The 25,920-nt window shown below is 44.1% G+C and overlaps 1 protein-coding gene across 3 annotated transcripts in view; it reads right to left on the minus strand.

Moving 5' to 3' along the window:
* The window catches only part of PTPN1 (protein tyrosine phosphatase non-receptor type 1), a 70,375-nt gene that overhangs the window by 41,802 nt on the left and 2,653 nt on the right, over window positions 1–25,920 (minus strand). The window contains exon 1 of one of the 3 annotated variants that reach the window (XM_030309404.1): window positions 24,546–25,430. The exons of the other annotated variants lie outside the window; for them this stretch is intronic. The gene's annotated coding sequence lies outside the window, so the exon portion shown is untranslated. Of the gene's footprint in view, window positions 1–24,545; window positions 25,431–25,920 lie in introns of those variants that run through there. 3 annotated transcript variants of the gene reach the window in all.

Raw genomic sequence — 25,920 nt, forward strand, 5'->3', positions numbered from 1 at the left:
AAGTAAAAGAAATCAGGAAAGAATTAAAAATAAAATAGAGATATAGTTTCAGAAATGAAGACACAACAAGGAGGACCACGAGAGCAAACATGTTTAACGCCTTAAAAGAAACATCAGGGAGACTTGAATACAATTTTTTTAAAAAATAAAGAGAAATAGGTTTGTTGCACTATTATTACAATTTTTTCTGTAAAGCTTTTTGAAATAAAATTTTAAAAATTAAAAAATTGTATTTAGTAATTTTTTTTAAGTAATCTATACCCCTAATGTGGGGCTCAAACTCACGACCCTGAGATCAAGAGTCACATGCTCAACTGTCTGAGCCAGCCAGGAGCCCCAATAGTTTTTTATTTTTTAAATAAATGATGAAATATTTTAAAAGTTTTTGAGAGAGAGTGAAAGAAACAGATGAAGGGCAAAGAAGATCAAACAGAGACATAACAGGCTAAGTCCCTGAAAAAAGAAACCAAAGCAATGTAACAAAATACTGAAAACTCTAATTCAAGGCATTCCCAAGGTTTATTTAAATAAAGAAAAGGTTTGAAACTATACATTGAAAAAACACATACATTTGGGGGAAGAATGACTGAAATAGTTACCACCATGGCATGACTTAATAAATGAATCAGACTCTGAAATAAAAGGTTAAAAAATCCTTTGAGAATCTAGCAAAAAGACCCAGTTACTTTTAAAGGAAGGCTAATGAGGCTGTCAAACATCCACAGCAATGCTTTTGCTCCAGAAGATAATGGAGTAACACGTTTAAGTTATGTAAGGAAATAAAGTGTGATCCAAAGATTTTTATATTCAAAGTGGCCTTCAAATATCAAGGCTGCAGACACACTGTTAAGAACATGCACCATTAATTCCATAAACCTTTCCTGAGAAATCTGGTAGAGAATGAGCATCAGGCAACCAAACCGAGGAGGGAAGCTTAGGGAAGAACTGATAGTGAGCATTAGTATTTACCAGATTTCAGACACAAGGTCAGCGGTAAGGAGGACAATGTACTGTGCAATAATGTAGAGAACAAGTATCAAAAGGGAATGGGGGAAGCAGAACAGGAAGAATTTTTATCTTTTTTAAATTATTTTTTTACATTTATTTATTTTTCAGACAGAGACAGAGGGTGAGCGGGGGAGGGGCAGAGAGAGAAGGAGACACATAATCCGAAGCAGGCTCCATCCAGGCTCCGAGCTGTCGGCACAGAGCCCAACGCGGGGCCGGAACTCACGAACCGTGAGATCATCATGACCTGAGCCGAAGTTGGGCGCTCAACCTATTGAGCCACCCAGGCATCCCAGGAAGAGTTTTTATCTTGCTGATCAGTTTTATGGGTATCAACTGAGAATCTTCAAATATCAACTGAGAGTACCTCAAATCAGATGCTGGGGAAGAAAGAAGAGAACAGGAATGGCCACTACCTGATGTCAAGGCTGCTCACAGAAGGGAAACCCAGTAACAGCCAAACACTAAGGGCACATAATAAAGATACTGGTATATAGAAGGAATCATTACAAAGCACAAAAATTCTTAAATACCAAAGGACTTAACCATTTATAAAGTCCCTCCTCAAAAATTATAAAAATAACATGTCCAGAGTAGAGAATACAAAGCTATAATTAAAAAACTTAACCAAGGTTAACAATCTAGTAGCGTCTGCTCTTCCAAACTTTTCTTCAAACACATGCAAACACAAATCATGAATTGTTTCTGCTGGTTTTTACACACAGGCTCACACTACACACGGTATCTTAGAATAAAGAGAATCTCGTAATGCAGCCACCTCACCTGCCTTCGTTTACTCTTAGTTTGTTTTTTTTTTTTAAACTGCGTTTTCCGGGCATATCAATCACATTAGCAAATAGACTAAATCTGCTTCCCCCAATATTTTTGCAATAATTTAATTTTCTTATCTTATTACTTTACCTAGAACCTCCATAACAAGGTTCAGTAAGAGCTGGATTGATTAAAACAAAACTTCAGCACTTTAACAGGTTTGAGATTTAGGTTCTCGTAGCTTTCTTCTATTCTTATGTTATTACATTTTAATGATTAAGAGCTGCTGAACAAGGCCAGTTAGAACTCAATAGTTATTTTTCACCAGGGAGAGCCTAACCTCTGTCCTTCTGGACAGAAAAAGCTCTCTGCCTTCTCTCACTGCCCAGACTCTAACCTCACAATCATACCTAACTAGTTTTTCTCCTCAGGCCTTTCCCATTTGCTTGGATAAACAGGCTAATGGCTGCATCCCCTGCTTTTACATTTTCTCGAGTCAACTATCTGCCCGATGTGCTTTCGAGCTAGCTCATACAACTGGGCAAGCAGTATCAACCATCCCGATGGCTTCTCTCCTGCTCTCGTCATGCTTTCTGAACTCAGTCACTCTAAAACAACTTCCTTTTCACCCATCTACTGTTTCTTTCCTTTTTACACCCCACCATTGAAAAATCCTCATTTAGGGGCGCCTGGGTGGCGCAGTCGGTTAAGCGTCCGACTTCAGCCAGGTCACGATCTTGCGGTCCGTGAGTTCGAGCCCCGCGTCAGGCTCTGGGCTGATGGCTCAGAGCCTGGAGCCTGTTTCCGATTCTGTGTCTCCCTCTCTCTCTGCCCCTCCCCCGTTCATGCTCTGTCTCTCTCTGTCCCAAAAATAAATAAACGTTGAAAAAAAAAAATTAAAAAAAAAAAAAAAGAAAAATCCTCATTTAGAAAATCTGAACAACATTGAAAACCAGATGACACGTGAAAATCATATGACCACTGAAAGTCAACTGCCCGTATCTGTAACAACGCGGGTGGTGCATACCTTTTGGGTTATTTGTCCCACAGAGCAGCAGTCATGGATCGTCAGATGATCTGTTACCACCTGAGAACATTCACTCAAGAGTGACAGCAAAGATTCTCAAAGCCTCCTGTATTACTGGTACTTTCCCTATATGTTTTCTCTTCTACTTTATTTTTTTTTTAATTACAGGCAACTTGACATTTCTATCACTGTTGGGCCTTTTTCAGACATGTTGACTTTAGTCCATTCCGAATGGCACTAAATGGTTCTCTCTCGGTTAGAAACAATCCAGAGTATCTTTCAGCAGCCAGGTCAGAAACTATAAGCTAGCTTAACAGTCCATAAACAATCAGCAGGCTAGTAAAGTACAACCAGATGGACAATTCTGTTTCCGACCTATTTATTCCTCTCACAGGTAACTGCTTTCTTAAACAGGTTTAGAGAAAACACATGAGCGTGACAGGGATCTAAGATTAGGGGGAGGGACGCTCTTAAGGAGCAGAATAAAAAACTAGAAGTAAACCATCAAAAATAGCTTTTTGCTAATACAAGAGTCTATGGAAAACAATACAACTGAGTACAAGTAAAACTGAGGAAATCTGAATAAGATGGGCAAACTGTATCGATGTCACTATCCTGCTGACTGTGACATAGTTTTGAACAATGCTACCTTTTGCAGGGGGCGCTGGACAAAGTGTACAAGGCGTTCTGTATTATCTCTCACAACGGCACACAAATCTACAATTATCTCCATAAAAATGATAATTAAAAATATGACTGACAGGGTGCCTGGCTGGCTCAGTCAGTAGAGCATGTGACTCTTGATCTCGGGGTTGTAAGTTCGAGCCCCACATTGGGTGTAGAAATCACTCAGAAATAACATCTTTAGAAAAAAAAAAAAACAGTTGACAGAATTAGAGACAAAATGTTTATAGTACTTATATTGTACAGTGAGTGATAGGGATAAAGATAATTTTTACTCTTTTGTTTGTTTTCCATAGTGAACATATTACTTTATAATGGAATCCAGTATAAATTAGAAATATAATCATTCTTAACAAGGTTAAAAGGAGATATTCAAGACTTTGGACTTTTAAAAAATACTTTATAGGGGTGCCTGGGTGGCTCAGTCAGTTAAGCATCTGATTTCGGCTCAGGTCATGATCTCACCATCTGACTTCGGCTTAGGCCATGACCTCACGGTTAGTGAGTTCGAGCCCCGCATCAGGCTCTGTGCTGGCAGCCTGAAGCCTGCTTCAGATTCTGTGTCTCCCCGCTCTCTGCCCCTCCCCCGCTTGCACACGCTCTCTCTCAAAAATGAACACTAAAAAAAAATTTTAGGGGCGCCTGGTGGCTCAGCTGGTTGAGCATCCGACTTTGGCTCTGGTCATGATCTCGTGGTTCGTGGGTTCAAGCCTCGCATCGGGCTCTGTGCCGACGGCTCGGAGCCTGGAGCCTGCTTTGGATTCTGTGTCTCCCTCTCTCTCTGCCCCTTTCCTGTTCGCACGCTGTCTCTCTCTCAAAAAATAAACATTAAAAAATTTTTTTTCACATACCTTACAAAATCTCAAGGAGTAGAAGTGATATAAGACTTCACAAATCACAGGCTTCTAGTATGAAACAAATCCTTAATTTTTAAAATCTGTATAATCCAAGGGACTTTCTAGCAATAAATAAACCTCCAGGAGTCATTACCTCAAGAGATGACATACTCTAAAGACCAATATCCTGGCCACACATGCCTTCCCTGTGTCCTTGCAAACCGCTAAGCCACTGCTAACCAAAGAGCTCACCACCCCTTCCTTCAGGCCTCGCTTAAGCATCCAGTGACCCCTTCAAACCAGCTGAAAGCCCCAAGCTCCAACACTCTCCTGGCACCTCTTACTTTTCTCTCACGGCACTTCCTCCACAAGATTAATCATCGGTGTGACTGTTACATGCCGTCTACCCCCCGTGACCATGAAAAAGACCACAGGTCTACGCTCCTGATCACTCCTGTCCTCGTCAGTGCCTAGCATACTGCCTGGCAACTAGAGCTGCCCAATTAGGCTGTGATGAATTTCGCGCCAGCATGACTTATACAAATTTGCAGAAGACCGTCATAATGGTTTATAGGGAAATTAGAGGACCCTTCTGGGCAAGAATAACTGTTCCTTCATATGGTTTATTTAATTCCACAAACATTTCTGAACAGCAACTAAGTTCTATAGTTAGCAAGAAGCAAAAGTGCATGCAATTAAGGTTGACCTTGGAAAAAATACCATAAATTGCCAGCATAGAAGCCGTAGATATTGTGAAGCTCAGATCTTAACCTCTTTTGTTTTTTTTTTTTTTTATGAAATTTATTGACAAATTGGTTTCCATACAACACCCAGTTATCATCCCAAAAGGTGCCCTCCTCAATACCCATCACCCACCCTCCCCTCCCTCCCACCCCCCATCAACCCTCAGTTTGTTCTCAGTTTTTAACAGTCTCTTATGCTTTGGCTCTCTCCCACTCTAACGTCCTTTTTTTTTTTTTTTTTTTCCTTCCCCTCCCCCATGGGTTCCTGTTAAGTTTCTCAGGATCCACATAAGAGTGAAACCATATGGTATCTGTCTTTCTCTGTATGGCTTATTTCACTTAGCATTACACTCTCCAGTTCCATCCACGTTGCTACAAAGGGCCATATTTCATTTTTTCTCATTGCCACATAGTATTCCATTGTGTATATAAACCACAATTTCTTTATCCATTCATCAGTTGATGGACATTTAGGCTCTTTCCATCATTTGGCTATTGTTGAGAGTGCTGCTATGAACATTGGGGTACAAGTGCCCCTATGCATCAGTACTCCTGTATCCCTTGGATAAATTCCTAGCAGTGCTATTGCTGGGTCATAGGGTAGGTCTATTTTTAATTTTCTGAGGAACCTCCACACTGCTTTCCAGAGCGGCTGCACCAATTTGCATTCCCACCAACAGTGCAAGAGGGTTCCCGTTTCTCCACATCCTCTCCAGCATCTATAGTCTCCTGATTTGTTCATTTTGGCCACTCTGACTGGCGTGAGGTGATACCTGAGTGTGGTTTTGATTTGTATTTCCCTGATAAGGAGCGACGCTGAACATCTTTTCATGTGCCTGTTGGCAACCTCTTTTGTTTCTCTTTCAACTGTCCCTACAGAGGATATCACGGTGTAGTCTGACGGACAATGTGGCATTTAAAGGAGTTTCTCCCTCTCTCTCTTCTTCCACGGGGGGTGTGGAGGGTAACGCTACGTACGGTTTAACTACGGAAGGTTAAATGTGTATACGATACAAGTCCACGAGGCGATGTGGGCCACACACGAGTACTTTAGGTACTGAGGACACAAAGATGTGAAGACTCGAGCCCAATGTTCTTAGAGCGCTCACATGCTAGCTAAGAAGGAAATAAATATACATGAGGAACAAGAACATTACTTCATATAAAATGTTGCTAAGTATAAAAAGGAATAGCGTGCTGCAAAAAAAACCACTACTTGGCACACCAGAAGCTGATGAAGTTCTTTCTAGTGGCTTTCTTTCTATAACCAAATCCTGAATTTCCCCTAGGCAGAGGATTCCTCAGGTGGACCGGGACAAAGAGAACAAGACACCAGCTGAAGGCCACTGTGAGAGGCCAGAGACCAGGAAGGCCTGGATGCCGTCAAGGGAAGAGATGAGGAAATGAGGGCAGTTCAGACATACGCGTAAGAATGAAGGCGGAGGGGCGCCTGGGGGGCTTAGTCGGCTGAGCCTCCGACTTTGACTCAGGTCATGATCTCGCGGTTCGTGGGTTCGGGCCCCACGTCGGGCTCTGTGCTGACCGCTTGGAGCCTGGAGCCCGTTTCGGACTCTGTGTCTCCCTCTCTCTCCGCCCCCACCCGCACTCATGCTCTCTCTTTCTCTCAAAAATAAATAAACATTAAAAAAAAAAGGAAAAAAAGAATGAAGGTGGAGTACTGGGCAATCAGCTGGATGTAAGGGCAAGTCAGAGAGCTGGAGATCAGGTTTGAGTTAGTGTGACTAAGGACAGATACTTGTAAGTGTAAGTATCTACTGACTTTATAATTACCCAATGGATTTCTCAATGCAGAAACAAGAATGCTTAGTGGTTAGAAAAATAACCAAGGTTACAAGACAAGATAAAGCAGTCATTCTATATCGCAAAACATATCCTCAGAAGGCATGCAAAAGTCTACAGACACCTATTTAACACAAAAAAAAATTCGAAAATGTATAAAATCTTAGGGGTAACCCATGGCTGATATATTTTAAAAGAATGCAGCATATCTGCACAGGTAGAAAAAGACTTAAGTGCTTGAGTGATTTTCTGGCAAAAATAATTACACATTTTCAGAACTGCCAGTAAATTAGAGAAAAATGTAAAGTCTCATTTGGATAAAACTTGCTAAAAGCAAGATGTGCTGTTTAAGAGGACAGCCTCTATGACCAGACAACCTCCTCCCCCTCTTCTCTGCCCATGATTTAAAAGAAAAATTTTTTTAATGTTTATTTATTTTTTGAGAGAGAGAGAGAGAGAGAGAGACAGAGACAGAGCACGAGTAGGGGAGGGGCAGAGAAAGACAGAGAGACAGAATCTGAAGCAGGCTCCAGGTTCTGAGCTGTCAGCACTGAGCCACCCAGGCACCCCTTTGCCCATGATTATTAAGGGGGAAAAATAATGCCAGAAACTTCCACCACACGACACGAGAACGCACTTGTGACACAATCTGTAGTTCTGGGGAACAGCCACGTTCCTCCTGCGGCTCCACCTGACCCATCGTCTTGATCACAATGATGCCAGACTGCACCTTTCAGAAATGGTACATCAGGCCTTCCTTTCTGGGTGTGCGCGGTGTCCCTGTCTGCTGAGAAGGGAAATGGCAGCCATCAAATCAGGGACAAAATCTGTGTGTGAATAAGCAGGGAATCTCCAGCTCTGGTCTCCACAAGCCCATTTAAAAGTGTGAGCTGTCGGGGCGCCTAGGTGGCTCCGTCGGTTGAGCACCCAACTTCGGCTCAGGTCACGATCTCACAGTTCGTGAGTTCAAGCCCCGCGTCGGGCTCTGCGCTGACAGCTCGGAGCCTGGAGCCTGCTTCAGATTCTGTGTCTCCCTCTCTCTCTGCTCCTCCCCCACTCACGCTCTGTGTCTGTCTGTCTCAGAAATAAACGTTAAAAAAAAAAAAGTGTGAGCTGTTAAAGGGGGACACTCAGGCTCACCCTCTCCTCCAGCTAACAGCCAACCCACTGGCATCCTGGCAGTGTTTGGTTGAGGACAAAAGCGAGGTACAGGTTGAGTGACTACGGGATGGGGGGTGGGGGAGGATATCTGCAGGAGAGGAGAGCTCTGGAGCAAATGCTTTTCCACAACACTGCCAGGGCCAGGCCCTGCCATGCCATTCAGTCCTTCCCTAGGCCCGGCCTGCACACCGCCTTACGCTGCCAGTCCCTGCCCCAAAACATCAACTGTCTTTACACCTTAGGAAACACAAATCAAGCCCTAAGAGACCTCGGACAAGGGGCGCCTGGGTGGCCCCGTCAGTTAAGCGTCTGACCTGGTCACGATCTTGCAGTTTGTGGGTTAAGCCCCACATCGGGCTCTGTGCCGTCAGCGTGGAGCCTGCTTGGGATTCTCTCCGTCTTCCCTGCTCTCTCCCAAAATAAATAAACTTGAGAGAGAGAGAGAGAGAGAGAGAGAGAGAGAGAGAGAGAGAGACACACACACACACACCACAGACAAGCCCCACCCAAGGTTTATCCCGTCCTGGCAGCAGACAGCTTGGACTCTGAAATAACTGCAGCGGACAGTTTTAAAGGCCGCAAGTAGGAAGTGCACTGCACAGTGTCCTGTCCTGTCCTGGCAAGGTCTCCTGTGAAAACGAATCAGAAATCAGAAATACAACCGAGGGAGGCAATGTTAATTATAATCTTTATTATTTTTGAGAGAGAGAGAGAGAGAGAGAGAGCGAGCAGGGGAGGGGCAGAGAGAGAGGGAGACACAGAATCTGAAGCAGGCTCCAGGCTCTGAGCTGTCAGCACAGAGCCCGACGCGGGGCTCGAACTCACGGACCGCGAGATCATGACCTGAGCTGAAGTCGGCCGCTTAACCAACTGAGCCACCCAGGCGCCCAGCAATGTTAATTATAAAAGCCGTTATTTTGTGCAATGGAATACACAATAGAGGAGAACGAGACTGAAATACATGTAGTTTATGAAGTTTAGTCATCTGGGATTCTATAATTTCTCACGGCAGAAATAACGTGTGATAACTCTGCCGCAACATTTAATTTAGAAAACCTCAAAAAGACTATAGATTTCTTTCAAAAGCAGGAGACGGACAGGGGATTCAGTTATAGACCAGAGGCAGAAACCCTGCTCAGAAGCAAAAAAAAATGGCAACCAAAGAAAAAACAGGCCAATGCCTGGGGACCCCAGAGGAAAAAAAAGGGTAAGGAAGAGATTAGGCCTAAACTCCAGCCTAAGTGTGTTCCTCTCAGCTTTCATCTACCCCTGCAACCTTGAATCCAGTCTGCCTCCAAAGGCCACAGGAGTCCATACTTACATGGAGGTGAGGAGAAAAATCACTCTGAGTGCCAGCGTCGCAAGGGAAAGGATGTATCAATACATACCCATCCCCACCCTCCACGCGTGCATGCGCACACACACGTGCACACACACACACACACTACCCCCTAGATGGAATCCAGAATGGTTTTTTACTTGTGAAATCACTATTATGTGATTTTAATATTAAGTAGTATGTAATCATTACCATGTACACCAATTCAATGGGGAAATTATCTGTTATATTAATAGGAATATTTCAGATGTACTCCAGATTAAAAAGGTTCCATGGGTGAGCTTGGAGCTTAACCCCTATTTATAACACCGTCTCTATAGAAAAATATGTTCAAAGTCCCAGACAACCAACTTTCAAACTTCTGAAGCAGACACATTTGTGCATTAGGGACCGTCTGTACTTTCATGCTTGGTTACCATTTTGAGTCTATGCCAGCCAGAAACAGCCATCCGAACATGGTTCCTGCGTACTGACCCAAATAAGACTGAAGGGGATGCTTCGGAGAGGAACACATTTCGAGGCACTCTCTAACGCATATGACTGGCAATGGCTTTTCCCTAGGCCTGTCGACTTAAAAAGGACTCTACGGGGATATTAAAAAACCAAAAAACAAAACTCCCAAAATTCTGCCACAGACGGACCCTGTTCTTCTCGACAGACATCGCAGTTAATTTTCCGGCTTTTGATGAACACCCCTCCCAACCTGCCGAAGCATGTGCTTGCTCCTATCATCTTCTTCAACTGGCACCGGCAGATTCTAGATGCACCCTAAATACAGAGGCAGCAAGCAACGACAGATGGATCAGATAGCAGAAGAGGCCATTTATTGCTAGCTTGCAGGCAGTCAGCCTCACGAGGTACACGGGAGAGAACCCACAGAGCTTGGTTACCATGTCTGTAGCCAACACCACAGGCCCTGTATCCTTATAGGGAAGCGGCCTCAAGATCCAACATGTCGGTAATTGCTAGTGGTGGCTGCGGCAGCCATGGGGAGGAGGGGAGGCAGCCATGGCGAGGAGGGGAAGCAAGGAGGGGGAAAACGAGACAAAGAGGACGACTGTGGGCGGGGACTCAGCAACACACAGCCTGCAACATGGGGACGGAGTAAGTATGCTCGAACCCAACACAGTGGAACACAAACGCTTACTGCTTCCCACACAATCTTCAACACGTTTTGTGAGACTCCTGCCCACAACCCCGTCTTTAAAGCTATTTCTACTCTGCTCTCAACCGTTCTACCTCTGGCCTTCAACCTTATTTATAGGCATTTTCATATGTAACAAAAATCTCAGTAAATAGGGGTGCCTGGCTGGCTCAGTCCGTAGAGCCACTCTTGTTCTTGGGGTCGTGAGTTCAAGCCCCACGTTGGCCGTAGAGATTACTTTAAAAAAAAAAAAAATCTCAGTAAATAACACTGACGGTTCGGATCTGCTGCTCTAACTGAGATAAGCAGAATGAAGGCAGGCAAGTGCTATAATCTAACAGGAAATCTCCATTCTGTTTAGACTCAGTTACTCTGACAAAAGGCAACCCCGGGGCTCCAGGAAAGTAACACAGTGGACCAGGAAGAACAGGATTCCCTTCTGGTCAGGGTCAGAGATCTGCTCTGTGACCACTGAATCACACTGGGTGTCAGTTCACTAGACGAACAATCCTTGCCCCAACCCGTTTACCATAATGACCGTGTTTTAAAATAGGTGCTCTGCGGGACACCTGGGTGACTCAGGTCACGATCTTGTGGTTCACAAGTTTGAGTCCTGTGTGGGCCTCTGTGCTGACAGCTCCGAGCCTGGAGCCTGCTTCAGATTCTGTCTCTCCCTCTTGTTCTGCCCCTCCCCCGCTCGCTCGTGCGCTCTCTCTCAAAAATAAATAAACACTTAAAAAAAATTTAAAGTAGCTGCTCTGCAAAAAGTGCTCTGGAAATTACAAAACTAAGTGCTTTTATTCTAAGTTTGACTACACTCACGTAAAAATTCCAGTTTAAAAGACAAACCTAAAAAAAAAATCAAATACAATAAGAAGCCAAACCAACCCTAAATACCCCTGCTTCACCAGACTAGGATGTGTCATTGCGCTCCAAGCTATGAAGCCAAGCTTGCCTAGGCAAGAACAAGACTTTCACATTTATTTTTATTCCCTTCCTCCTCTTCTCCATTCAAATAATACCACTCGTTTCGTAAGATCCAGAAGATGAGGGAAAAGTTGAGATCCATAAATAATAGAATAATCTTCAGGGCTGAACCAAGGATAATATGTTAAGAAAAAGTTTTAAAAACAAAAACAGAGATGTCATTTCAAATGCAAATGCTTCACCTGCCCAGAATTTTTTTTTTTTTTTTTTTTTGCTATGAACTTTCTGGCAAGATCAACATCTCAGGAAATTCCAAACAAATGAAACTCTAAAGGCAACTTACTTAGGAAAAAGGATCTAACTTTAGAGACCCAAGCACACAGCCCCCATTCTTGCCTCCTTCTTTACTTTTACAGAGTTGCACCAAACCAACCACAAAATCATATGCTAACAAGAGCTCTGCTTCCTGCAAGTTGACAACTCTCTGGCTTTTAATAAATGCCTCTATTTCCTGTCAGCATTGGTCAGTCTCAGCTCCCAAACCTATGAAGTTTGAATGAGGGAGACTTTCATACCACAGCTGTCGCTCATACTTGGCCCACATGCTGGAACACAGCAAGCTACTAAGCCACAGGGAAAGTGCCCCTCCGGAGTGGCAGGGTCTGGGCACGGCCCAGAGGCAGGGCCACCCGAGGAAGACAAGGACGGATTACAGAAGAGACTTCGTTCCATTAAGTGTACCGCATATACGTACGTACGTATTAGTACGTACGTATGTACACGGGATCAGGCCCAGTGAAATGAAGTCCAAGGACATACAAGGCACTGTGAGGGGGACACCAGGAATACACACAGTCGTCACTCACAGGGGGCTTCTAATCTCACTGGGGAAGGGGGGGTATGTCAGACGCAGAAAACTAACATAAAGCGTAGTAGAGAAAACAAAGTAACGCGTGGTTCGTGCGATACTATAAACGTGATGTCTCCCTACCAAGCAGTTTCGAATTCATGAACCTTCTAAACAGCATAGCTCATCTATTGGGTCGGGAACTACTTTTGAGTACTTTCTATACACCAGGTGCTAAAATGGGTATGAAAAGATACAAATGACTGAGACAAAAGCAGTCCTGCCCCTTTGAAGACTTGACAGATTACCTGAAAATAGGCAAGCAATAAGCAAGCAGCTACAGAACCATGGATATAGTTACAGTGCAATCACCCAAGATGCTATGAAAGGGAAATACAGGGGCCATGCGAAGACCTATGAGAGGTTCCTAACTTGGATCCGGGGAAAGGGGAAGTCAGGGAAAGCATCCAAAAAGAGGATGCCCAAGATGTGACTGAAGGGAAGAAGTAGGATTAGCAAGAGAGAAGGTTCTAGGCAGAAGAAACAGTGTATGCAAAGGCTCTGTGAGGGACAGAGAGCGTTACCATTTCAGGAACTAAGGGGGTTCTGAAAGGCACACCAGAGTGCAAGAATGTGTCGTGCATGCCCCGAATCAAGGGCCATTACTACTTCCTGACTGAGTAACTGAGACTGCCCCCGGAAGAACAAGAGTCAGAGGAAGGGGGGGGGGGAGGGAGACACGGGACGACCCCCTGAGGAACTTCCCCAGCAGAGGATAAGAGGAGCAGCCCCAGAGGGAGAGCCAGGACTAGCTAGAGACAGAGAAGCTATTAAAAGGAGAGAAAAAGGAAATAAGACAGAGTTATGGAAACAGGGATTAGAGAACATTCCAGAAGCAAACAGGTCAGCCATGTTAAACAGTACTATGATAAGGATGCAAAGACTCCACTGGATTAGCAACAAAGAAGCTAAGAGTGACCTTCTCAAGAATTATTTTAGTGGCCTGGCAGGGTGGAGCCCTAACTTCCCGGAGTAGTAGTGCCTGGAAGGTGAACAATGGACACAGTGACCTATTTATTTCAAACATTTCCACTGGAGAAGGAAACTAAAGAGCAGTGGCTGGAGGGACAGTCCCAGCTGAAGAAAGCCTCAGAATGCTTAAAAGTAAGAAGAGCAATACAGAGGGAGGGCTAAACTGTGACACTAGACTGTTAGGGCAAGATGCCTTGACCAGGTGAGAAGGGAAGGTGTCAGAAGGTGTGCAGAGCACAGACACGAGGGTGGCCTCAGATAGGAACAAAGGCTCCTTCACCTCGTGAGACAAATGAAGTAGAGAGGATGGCAGGTAAGTCTCAGATCTGATGGCCCGGAGCTGAGAGAGACAGGCCTGAGGCTGAAGACGGGATTTCTAGTGGCTCAACCTCTGAGACCAGGACAGTTTCCCCACACAGATTTTCTTCAGTTAGCACTTAGGAGCCCGGGCACAGGGAGAGAAAAGCTGGTCCAGGGCTACAGCTGGTCACGGATGTCAATGGAGAGCAGACGGGCCAAACTGGAGGGACAACTCCAATAATGACAACTATATAAGAAGGGAAGAGAGGGCTTGGGGCTGGGGAGGAGCACCTGGAAACCAGATGAAGGAGAAAACCCAGAGGCAGAGGGTGTGGAGCACAGGAGGCTGTGACTGCAGAATGGAGGGTCAGAGTGGAGGCTGTGACCCCCAGAGGAGGGTCTGGGTTGGATGATACGTCTAAGGGAGAGCAGATCCCGAGGCCCAGGACCTGCCTACAAGAGGAAGGCAGTGACAGGAGAGGGACATGCAGTCCCCAGGGATGAGGTGGGGATGTTGGGGGGACTGCCCAAATGAACACTGACATGGCCCAGGGGAGACAGCAGCCTTGGAACGGAAGACATGTTGTGACCCAGGTAAATTAAGGGGAGGAGGGGGGGGGTGCAGAGGGACCCATTTAAAATACAACTAGCATAATAAAGGCAAGTAATTAAACAATTCCCCAATATGGCCATTTATTGACTAGGAGGAAAAAAGCTTGAAGGACTCCTACGATTAAGACACACACATGGGGCGCCTGGGGGGCTCAGTCAGTTAAGCCTCCGACTTCGGCTCAGGTCATGATCTCACGGTTCGTGAGTTTGAGCCCCGCGTCAGGCTCTGTGCTGACAGCTCAGAGCCTGGATGGAGCCTGCTTCGGATTCTGTGTCTCCCTCTTTCTCTGCCCCTCCCCAACTTACGCTCTGTCTCTCAAAAATAAATAAATGTGAAAAAAAAATCCCCCCCCCCAAAATACACACACACAACCCCCCGCCCCCAAAACCTCCCCTCCAAGCCAAGTGTTTTCACGTTCCTCGGCAAATCTGAAGACAAAGCAAAAGCAACGAACCAGGGGTCACATCCAGTGTCTAGGCTTCTATATAAAGAATGCCTTTTTACAATTCTTTCTCATTCACATCTGTCTTAAAAAAGGTTGCTTCCCTCCCCCTGCCTTTCAATATTTTGGTCATATAATGGTTAGATCTTAGTGATTCTGTTGAGAGGCTTGTGAACTATTCTTTTCATATTCCATACATCTACTTCTGCTTTGTACATTCTACATACATGTACATGATTCCAAAATAAAACAAGAACGAACACACACACACACACACACACACACAATCATCCTGCTCACAGTTAAAGAAAAAATAGCCAAAATGTCTTTTTATTCTACTTTGCCATCTATTGATAAAGGAAACGCTCTTCTTCTTTAAGTAATCAATAATTATTTTTTTTATCAAATCCAGGACTACTTCTGCACGTAACCTTCACAGCTAGAATTACAAGAAGGAAAAGAGGGAAAAGGTTTCACAACCATAATGGTTTGCAGATACTAATTCTGACCGCTTCTATAGAGCAAGAAGGGTGTAGTAAGTATGTGAATGACAAACAGGCAGCAACCAGTAAATCCCCAGAATTTCTCAACATGATCGTTTTCATGTTTAACTTTAAGCAATCGTAGTCTCACAATTTGTAATCACGTCCAAAATGTTTAAATGCCTAAAAATTAAAGCCTACCACTTAGCCATTTAAAAGGAGGATAATTATCAGCAAATTTATGTTATTTTATAAGGTACTTGACTTGAAAGAATCACCCAAAGCCATCTGTGTACCAAAAACTGCTAATAAATAGACCACATAATGGGATGAGCCAGCCAACATCATTAAAAATATCCTTTAAAATTCACAGTGAATAACTGAGACCTTTATTCTCATAGTATCAGCTGCAAATCAGGGGTCTAACCACGTATTTTCCGTTTATTCTTAGTGAGTCAGGCCCAGACTTAATTCTTCTGAGGAAGCTTTATTATGCCTGTTAAAATCTATAATAATTCTGCTCTCTATACAGACTGACGAGGCTCTGCATACACTCTTTACACCAAAGCTGCCCATCACTGCAGTGAACACTGCGTTGACCTGCCCACTAAGCGCAGCACACTGAGGCCAGTGCTCTCGGGCTGTAAGCTGATGGCAGGCAAACCCCACCCCCACCCTGAGGAAGAGGACTTCACTACACGGTGGCATGTGGTCAATGGCATGATGTAACCTCCACTATTCCACCCTATTAGAAGGGTTCAGAGGCGATCAGCACAGTCAAGGTAAGAAGTAATGGCACAGGAAACAGAACAGAAGGGAGAGAGGAAATATATGGGGGGGGGGGTGGCACACAAATGCACATGAATTGTGTGTTGGAGATGGAAGGAGGAGGGTTAAAGCCGAAGAGGAAGAAAGTTAAACATGTTCCCATGCTTTCAAATGTAGGTAATGTAATACTGAACAGGAAGGAAGGGCAAGAAGGAGTATGCCCAGATTAGGGGTCGGGAGAACATACGGGGCTCACTCCTGCCTGCTCTTGGGATCTCCACTTAGACATTACTTTTATCTTTTATCCTTGCCTGACAGCTCCTCCATCTGTGTTTTCCTGCTCTCGGTCTGGATTGGCTACCTCTTCCTGAGTGTGGCCTGGGCCTGGGTCAGCGAGAGCTCTCATCGCTCTGAACTGGGATTGTCCCCATTCAGCCCCTTTGCTGGCTGGACTATTAAGCTTAAGGGCAAGAACCAACTGTATCTTGGTCAGTGCTTATCCTCACTGTCTAGTGCAGGCCCTGGCACCTAGTGGCTGCTCATGTATTTGTTTAATGACTGAATGAATGGACTCTGCCTGCAAGGAGCTTACAATCTAAGAACAGAAGAGGAAATGAGGGTGCATGAAAAGCTTTATGGAGAAATTGGCCTTCGGGTTACTGATTTTCATTTCACTAATACAGAGAAGTATAAAATGGCTAATGCCATCACGTCACATGATTTAGGAGTGCTAAAACACTGACCTGGTCTTGGGATCTCCTTTTGGGATTCAGCTTTGGGGGGGAAAGGTACAAAACTCAGAACAAAGGCCTTGACTGTTTCCGAATGGTAAACAATCCATTGCTTGCTCTCATTTGGCCTCTACAACATACTTCTACGGAGTAAAAAAGATGCTCAAGATGGGTCACAGAAAAAGCATGACGTACAATACAACCTGTCCTGCTGCTGCTGAACAGGGCTAGAGCCCTTAGCAACACACGTTCTTTGCAACCGGTATATTTCTTTTATTTTTATGATGGCTACCATTTATTTCATCCCTTGGTAGAGAAACCATCTAATCATGAGTTCAGACACATGATAAACGGTATCATCCCTGTCCAAGTCACAAAACGAGTCATTAAAAACACTTCTTCGATTTCTCAATGCAAGCATATTTGGGCAACTCATTCTTTTTATCAAGTCCCATAGGAACCACCCAATTTCCAAGTTGCTCATCAAAAATAGTTCGTGGAAAGAGCTGAACATGGGACGAAAATACACTTACATTCAGTCACCCAAGGTGGAAAAAACGGTGGCAGCTTCCAACTTCCTCAAAATAGCAGAAGGGGGCTAAAGATGAAAAGGGAAAGAGGAAGGGCAGGATGAAGCACCTGGTTTAAGATTTTATCCTTAAAAGATTTTAATGTCAAGGGCACTCTCCTGGGCATTTTCACACTAGTCATCAAACTTTATCTCTGGCTAGCCTTCCTGTGCTTTGATCTGCACCTAATGATAATGTACCAGCTACTTGGCAAGGCTAAACTTTTTACATCATCTTAATTCTAATACTAATATCAAATGCCAAGAGAAAAAAAAAAAACAAACCAACTTGGACTAGAGGTCACAAACCCAAGCACCTCCAAGGACTGGGTGGTTCATATAAGGGAGGACAGCGTGACCTGCCGTGGAGCTGCGGTCATCTGAAGGACACACACGTCTGGCCAGCGGGAGTGGTACCCCTCAGCCCAGCAGGCCACGGCCGAGGTAGGCTCAGACAGCGTAGTCTTCAGATTTTTCAGGAGAAGACCAGAAATTCAGATTTGTATGTGACTTCTCCTGATTTAGAAATAATGACAAAAATTTTAACTTTTTTAAGGAAAAAACCACCGTGTGGACCAAGCAAAACAGGGCTGTGGGTGGCCAGTCTGTGACAGGTAGGCAAGAGGACAGAAAACGGAGTAACGGTCTAAATCTACAGACTAGCTCTTCTATGTCCTAATAGATCAGGAAGCTTCGCACAATTCCTCGTCTCTCGTGGCAGCTGTGCACCAGCGTGAGCGTGGCCACAAAGCTGCTGCCAAGCTGGATACGGGACACGGGAGATCCGGCAGAGAAGAACATCAAGGCTCCGACACCTAATTGTCCTCCGCAAACGTTTCCTGCTATTAAAGACCAATTGGTGGCGTGCCACGTACGGGACTGCACGTAAAGCACTTTGCACGCTGCCTGGGGCACATAACGGAACCCAGTAAATGTTGGCTATTTACTGGGTTTTATTGTGAATGAGGAGAGAACGTGGATCAGACTGTAATGTTAAGTCCAATTACAAAACCCAATAATCCTTTTTAGACACAAAAAGAATTTCTAAGGAAGCAGTTTCTAAAGAAACGACATTCATCAACGTGGTAAGCAGCAATTTTATAAAATAATCTGATTTACGCTCTCACAGGGCGTTTCCATTACTTTTAAAGACGTAATAGTGGATTTTTAAAGTTTTAATTTGAGCAAATATGAAAATTTAAAGATCCATCTCACCATTAGGTAAAGGGGAGCACATAACATATGAAGCTGCCAAATCCGGCAAGAGTAGGACACGAAGCCCCAAGTTTTCCGGAAAAGTTGCCCCATTCTCCTGGCCCCTCATGTGACTGTGCAGTTGGAGAATGCCAGCTCCCGGTCATGCTGTAAGGCCATCCGGTCTAATCACCACATTTTACAGATTCTGCGTGTACCTCTGTCAAGGCTCCACAACAGTCAAAGGCCTACCGAGAACCCAGACCCAGGCGTCTTTTTCCATTACCTCACAAATCCCGGGGGAGATGTATGTTCAGGGCGGTTGGTTAAGGGTGGGCAGCAGGGCAGCTTGGGACTAGAGCTTGGAAACACAACTGTTCTGTGTGAAACCGACCAGCACGGGAGGCAGATCTAAGGCCCAGCCCTTAGGAGCAAAACATCCTATCGACCGCGGGGGCAGGGTGGGGAAGGCTTCCGACAAGCAGCCACTCGGAGCCGTGCTTGCCTAGCACATCTCACAGTCCGTCGTGGTCTTTTGAAAATCCTCTAACATTAACTGTGCCCTTCTGGCCACCGGCTTGAAGCAAGAGCCCCAAGCCTCTACGAAAGAATCTAATTCACTCACCGGAGAAGCAGAGATGTATGTCTCTAAGCAAAGGAATCAATGATTTTAAATAATGTTACTAGGCTTCAAACTGTCCAACTTCCAAAGTCCTGAGAAAATGTTTTGTGAAATGCAGGCCAGTGGAGAATACAGACTGTGTCCTACATTCAAAATTTGTCTTTCTAGAAAGCATGTTTTAATGTCAAAGGATATAAAGCAAGCTGTGAACAGAGACTAAAATTAGCTCAAACCACAAATAACCTAACATACTTATCACTTCCTTATGATCAACCTACAAAAATCAAACACTAGAAGCATTTACAAAACTAGGGGTGTGATGCTAATTTACCCCTTTAACTCCAGCTGTATCCTTTCCTCCTTCTAAAACAGCCCTGACTTGTAAACATGACTAAAAAATGACATTTTATTAATTTGAAGGCAAGTACGAGGGAAACCATTAGAGCTAAGTTTTGCCCTGTAAATAAAACAGCAAGTACCGAGCTGTTCTTAAGTGGTTAGAATGGTAACCACCTCCTCAAACTGAAGATAGGAAATTTTAGATGACGGACCACACCCATCTCCAGCTGCCTTTCGCACCGAGAACTAGGGACACACCAGCTCCTACTTCAAACCAAAGCTTGCCTCCATCTCCTAAAACCACTTATTTCCTACTTTCAAAAACAACAGCTTCCAACAAACAAAGTCGGTTGGGAAACACAAAAGTTTCTTGTCATCAAGTAGTGGAACAAGTTGCAAAAGGAAGCGTAGTTGACAAATACACATTCAAAAAAAAAAAAAAAAAAAAAAAAAGACTCGGTTACACTTCAGCTTCTTTTACTGTCATCCTCTCTGCACAATGACTATGCTCTGGTAAGTTTTCTGGGGAAAATACAAGCTCGCAAAGATGGAAACAAGTGGTCAAATAAAGGTGAGTGCAGGACCTGCCAACCGCCTCTGTCTGAGGCGCACTGAATACACTGTCACCCAAAGTCCCAGGAGCATTCTCATTAGCAGGCAGGATGACAAGGGAAAGACCCGGGCAGACCTGCAGCAGGGACAGATGAAATAAAATACCACTGGTGATGCTGATATTCCCAGAGTATATTGAGAAAAACTGTCAGTAGGATGTGAAGGAATATTTAATACACTTAGAAACAGTACCATGATGGGTACACAAAGGACTCACTAAAACCCAGCATCACAGGGACGTGGGTTCTCAAGGAAGGCGTAACAGACATGACCAGCTTATCCCTCAGTGTGGCTACATCACCTGGCGTACTAGGAAGGGATTGCTCCGGAAATGTGGCTTTGGGCTTGAAAACCTGACCTCGCACCCCTGTCCTTCACCCCTTCACCCCACCTCCGAGGACGATCAGAACGACCCCTGACAACAGGGACGTGGTATCCGCGTCGTGGAGAAGAATAAATGGCAAGGCTCCTAACTTTAAGACGCCGTTAAAATGCAGTTCAAATCAGAGGAAAACCAACGGGAATCAACAACCAAGAAGCACCAAACAAAATCTCCTCCCCTCAAGAAGACCACAAAGTGTCTTCTTAGAGGCACCTTCTCTCTAAGCCACACAAATATCTATGATATTTATGGATATTTATGACCGAGTGAAGGCATTTCTTTCCTTCACCCTTGCGGAAGCAAACGAAGCCCTCTTTGAACACTGAAGCAGTACAAAATCTAGAAGATAAATATAACCGTGACAAATGTTTAACCATCAAGGGAATTTAAAGCTGATTTACCACATTATGTTAAATGCAGCTTGCCTATTTGCTCTCTTGAGTGAAGTTATATTCAGAAATGATTTCACCCACGGACATTTTTAAGTAACCTCCTGTGCTTAAGAGAACTCCAACTTTTTGGAATAATGACTTGATGTTTGCTTTCCTGTAAGCCATCTAAGACAGTGTATCATTTTCTGAGTAATCAGTCCTCATCAGAATAAAAACTAGCTAAGCTGTTTAGTGAAACTTACTGTGGCAATTTTAAAATGAGATTCCTCAAAAGGAAGAGATCCACCAGTAAGAGATCCATTAGGTAAGAAAAGTCGGGGGTGGGGGGCCATTTCATGAGAATAACAGATCAGGAAGACTTTTTCCTTCTCCAATCACTAACTAATACGTTTTAAAAACACAATTTTGGAAACCTAGTTTTGCTATGCTCATCTTATCTTTGCAAGTGGTGTCGCTTGCCCACAAAAGCCACAAACACAGTCGAGGCTTTTCCTTCTTCATCTGTAAAAGAAAACATGTCTCACCCAGTCTTTGGGAAGAAGCTTCTGCAAGTAAGAGAAGGAGCCCAGGACACAAGCCAACGTGGGCCCGGAGGTTTACTTCAGCAAGTGGTTAACCCTCAATTAGGATCCTGAATTTCCTGGCACAGTACCAGATGAAGAGTAGTAAGGAACACATGTACGTTTCCGGAGAAAATACAGACCTTAAGTGTCACTTTGCTAACAAGCCATGTGTACTTTGTCAGTCCACATGGCAGCTTGTTGAAGCACCAATTCTATCTAATTACCAAGGACTATCTGCGAAACCTACTGCCTTGCTAGAATCATAGCATTCAAGAACTGCAAACTGAATCATGTCACAGTTTTTTTTTAATACCAGAAATCATTTATTAACAGTTACTATTTTGTCTGCAGTGTGACTCGTCCGCATCAATCAATGGATTTGGGGAACCGGACTTTTCCTTGGCTATTTATTTCGAAGAAAAAAAAATCTACCACGTGAAACTGGAAAGGTCCAGTTTTCAGACATTCACAATTTACAAACTGTCAGTAAGACGCTCGTGATTATGTCAAGCTGCCTGGTTAAAAGGGCAGCAGCTAGGAAACTATGAAGCCCACTTCTACAAAGAATTATTTCTAAAACGCTGGAGACTTAGGTACTTTCTTCTCAAACATGGCAGCTGTGTAAACTATCATACTATTCAAATGAAGTTTAGACCACATGTAGGTTTCTTTCTAAAATTACATCATAAAGGGCAGCTACTCTTCGCGTACCTAGCTGGGGTTGAATCTTTCGTAAATTCTCAAGAATCAGTTCCTCTATCTCTTACAGGAAAAACCACCCAATTGCTACTTAGAGAAAAACTGCAAGCATATCTCTTGTGTCAGTGCTGCTCATTTTCCCACATCACTAGTCAGACGAACCTTTCTTATTAAAAATGCTTAATACCTCTTGGGAAAAAAACAAAGACTGAATTCTTCTGAATCTCCAGCTATGCTAACAAAACTCCTATAGATTTTTGAGCCTAACTGTGCTCACCAACACCCACACACCTTACAAAACTGAGTAACCACTGCAGCGTTTACAAGGATTACTTCAGGAACATTAAATTCTCTTTGTGAGTACACTGAAGACTTTTATTACTTGACAAAACTCAGATCAGTTAGGCCAGGATCATTTTTGACAAAGGAACGGACTAAAGAAGAAAGGAAGGAGCCCATTTAGCATCTTAGTGACAGAGCTGGGACCAAACAGAAAGCAAAAGATTAAGCTCCTCTCCCGGGCAGAAGGGTGGTCTGATCAAAGACCAAGAATGTTTGCCTTTACCATTTACACTTTGAAAAAAAAAAAAATCAGAGACTTCATAAGGGATGTTACTTTATGGAGAACCGTATTTGATACGCCATAATCAAAAATTCTTTACAAACCAACTACCCGCACAGCCCTTCTAGAAGGCGCATGAGAACAAGTCAAGAGGGAGGAGGACAGAGTAATTCAATAAATCCTAGATATTAGCACCTCCAATTTTCCCATTAAGTTTGCCTGAGGGCAAGCGCAAATTCGTTATTAAATGTAAAGTTCTTGCGAAAGAAGCTGGCGGGGTCCGCTCCTCCTAGGTAAGAATTGAAGCCTTTCTTCCAAGCCACCACCGCAGGCAGTACTAAATTGCCTCAGGAGGCCGTACCTTAGAACTGGTGATTTTCTCCAAGAGTGACCTCTGCTCCTAGTACTAGTGTGGATAATCTAGTTGCTTCTGTCATTCCTTCCCCACCTAGAATGGGAGTTGGGGAACATGTGTTGTTCAGCCTTATATTCTGCCAGGGCCTGGCAAAGTGCCGCCAACCAATTTAATCCCAACATTTCTTAGGCACTTGGTGCCAGGTACAGACGATGCCAAGATGAGTGAGAGAGGGGAAAAGCTGACCTCAACAGCGTGGACTCCAGAGGACACAGGCCCGGATAGAAAGAAACAGTGGCTTTAGATGAGGCACGTATGGAGCTGTCTGGAAACACACACACACACACACACACACACACACACACACACACACACACACACAGGTGAGAGAGCAAAATCCAAAGCAAGGAGGCACACGTTTGAGCCGGGCAGCGCAAGCCAGACTGTGGGAAAGGCAGCCTGGACAAAGTGGGAAGTCAAGACGCACGAGCGGAAGAGGAGTCTGAAGGACGCTGCACTCCTGGCGTGGCCACAACAGAAGGTCCAGGGAGAGGATGGCCGGAACCCGGCTGCCATGCTACACAGTCTAGACCTTACAGGGGTCAAGAAAGCCCAAGAAGCAGTTATGCAGAGTGACAGGCTAGGGTCTGTTTTAGACACAATTACTCTAGTGATAACTGTGAAGAACATACACGGTCGGGACAGGGGCGGGGAGGAGGTGCAAGGAGACCACGAGGGGACCGTACCAATTCATGACTGGTTTCCCTCATTTCTGCAGTGTGAAACTAGAAACGACAGGAATTATCATAGGCAAAATTTGAGAACTCAGACCACTGGGATAGTAGGAAGGACGCCATGGTGACCAATCCACGCGATGCGGTAGAGGGAATCGAGAACTATCCCCAGCATTCATGGATATTCAAAACACTCACATCAAATGACTGGTACCAAACTATTGTCTTGGAAACAACCACCCAGCTAGACTTCCCATTTTCCGGAAGAAGGACCCAGCGAGGCTTCCCATCTTCCAGAACGTGGGCAGCCAGAGGAAGCACACCCAGCCTACTTGTGGGTATTGTTGGTTACAAATTAACAATTTGACAAAGTAACAAAAATGAACAAATAAACATGAACACAGGGAGGACTGCCAGCTCCTGCAAAGATACGCACGGGCTCAGGCAGGCTGACAAAAAAGTACCTGCAATTCAAACCACAGCATAGGACACACATCGCCAAAAGGATTTAAATTGCAGTTTAAAGGTCAGAAAATAGGCCACTCAAAAAGTGGGGGGAAGGGGGGCGTGAGAGGGGGGAGAAAAGGCACAATTATTTCAACACTGGATAGTCTGAAAATTTCTTCGAAGACATTTTTAAATGTACCTTTATCATGAAATGCAGTATACACTCAATTACATTATTCAATCCTAGGCATTTTTACAGGTTTGGGGAAGCTGCTCATGTCGAAATGCAAATGCAGTGCCCTCCCTCTCCCCACCCATGAGAGATGCGGCAAATGAAATGGCTGTATTACCGCGATGGCCCAGCTGCCTTTTCAGAGCCTCCTGGTACAGTTTACATACTTCCCAAAGTACCAAAGTATACCTATAAACATGCCAGGGATGCCAAAGAAATAATGATCACCAAGCGTCCTCTCCTCCACTATTTCCACTTGTGCTCCCCGTTAATTTGAGTCCAGACAATGACAGAGGTTTTCACACCATTTCCAAAGTGGTGATCAGACACCTAAATTTAGTTCACTCAAACCAGGGCTACACGAGAACATTTAGATCTGATGGGTCACTCAAGATGACTAGAACTTCCCAATCTCTCCGTGTCACTTCCGTTTGTCTTTTTTTTTTTTTAAGTGAGTCATGGCGTATAGATCTTTCTCCTCTACACAAAATACAGTTTTTCTCTGAAGAGAATGGTATTTACATAAAAATTATTGGCAAATTGTAATATTCATCATTTTGGAATTTAACAATATAAGCTGCATACAGCAGTAGGAATTTTAGTGAACTACTGTTATAACATGGTTTTAACCTAGTCAGGCATTAGATCGCATTTCATAATGAAAGCAGCTATAAAAACAAATGTCAACTGAAGAGTGGCCCATTTTACAAAGCCTGCCTCTAACATGGAATAAATCTTGACTTCAAGTCACGAGCTACTGTTGCAATCTTCTTTATCTGAAACAATCAAATCATTCACGCCGGAAAATGGTGAACAGAAATGGTGTCAGAGAATCAAAGAACGGGAGAAAAGACACACGGCAAAACACCTGACCCAAACCTTAAACTACACACGGAGGACCGCTTATTAGCTGTTTCATTCATTGCAGCCCTCTCCCCTCTCATTCGAGCTCCCAATACCAATCCCTTTTCCCCGTCTGCAGTCTCTCTGCTCTTCCGGCCAGCCAGCCCACCTCAAACTCCGGGCTCCCTAAGTATTACGTCCACTGTTCAAAACAGACAATCGCTTAAATGACAGACAACACGTTTTAAAGCCATCTACATAAGCGATCAAAGCTGATTTTCTATAGATACTAAATGTTTATTGGTACCTGTGCTGTCAGGATTGACAATTAAACACTCATTTCTGCTCAGTTTATCAGGTTGAGCAGCACAGAATCCTTGCCTGAGCATTTGTTCTCTGAGCAGCCACATTCCTCCACATTCAAAAGTCTACTTCGCCCTTTGTTCTTTTCCCAACTGCTTCCAAGTTTTTGCATCTTTTGTTTTAGTTAGGAAAGTATAGTGAGAAATAACCGCACTGCCTCACTTACAAAGTTTTAAGCCAAAATTGCATATTATTTTTCTCATCACAATAGACCAACAAGCAAGCTCAAAATGACTTCATGTAAGGCTACCCTCATTGTGCCATGCTGTAAAATATTAATTTTTTTACTTCTATTTTCTACCAACAGTAAATACATTTTTCTGAATGCTTGAAAATAATGGCTTTTGGTAAACTGACA

This window comes from Lynx canadensis, chromosome A3 (assembly GCF_007474595.2).
Source record: "Lynx canadensis isolate LIC74 chromosome A3, mLynCan4.pri.v2, whole genome shotgun sequence".
Lineage (NCBI taxonomy): Eukaryota > Metazoa > Chordata > Mammalia > Carnivora > Felidae > Lynx > Lynx canadensis.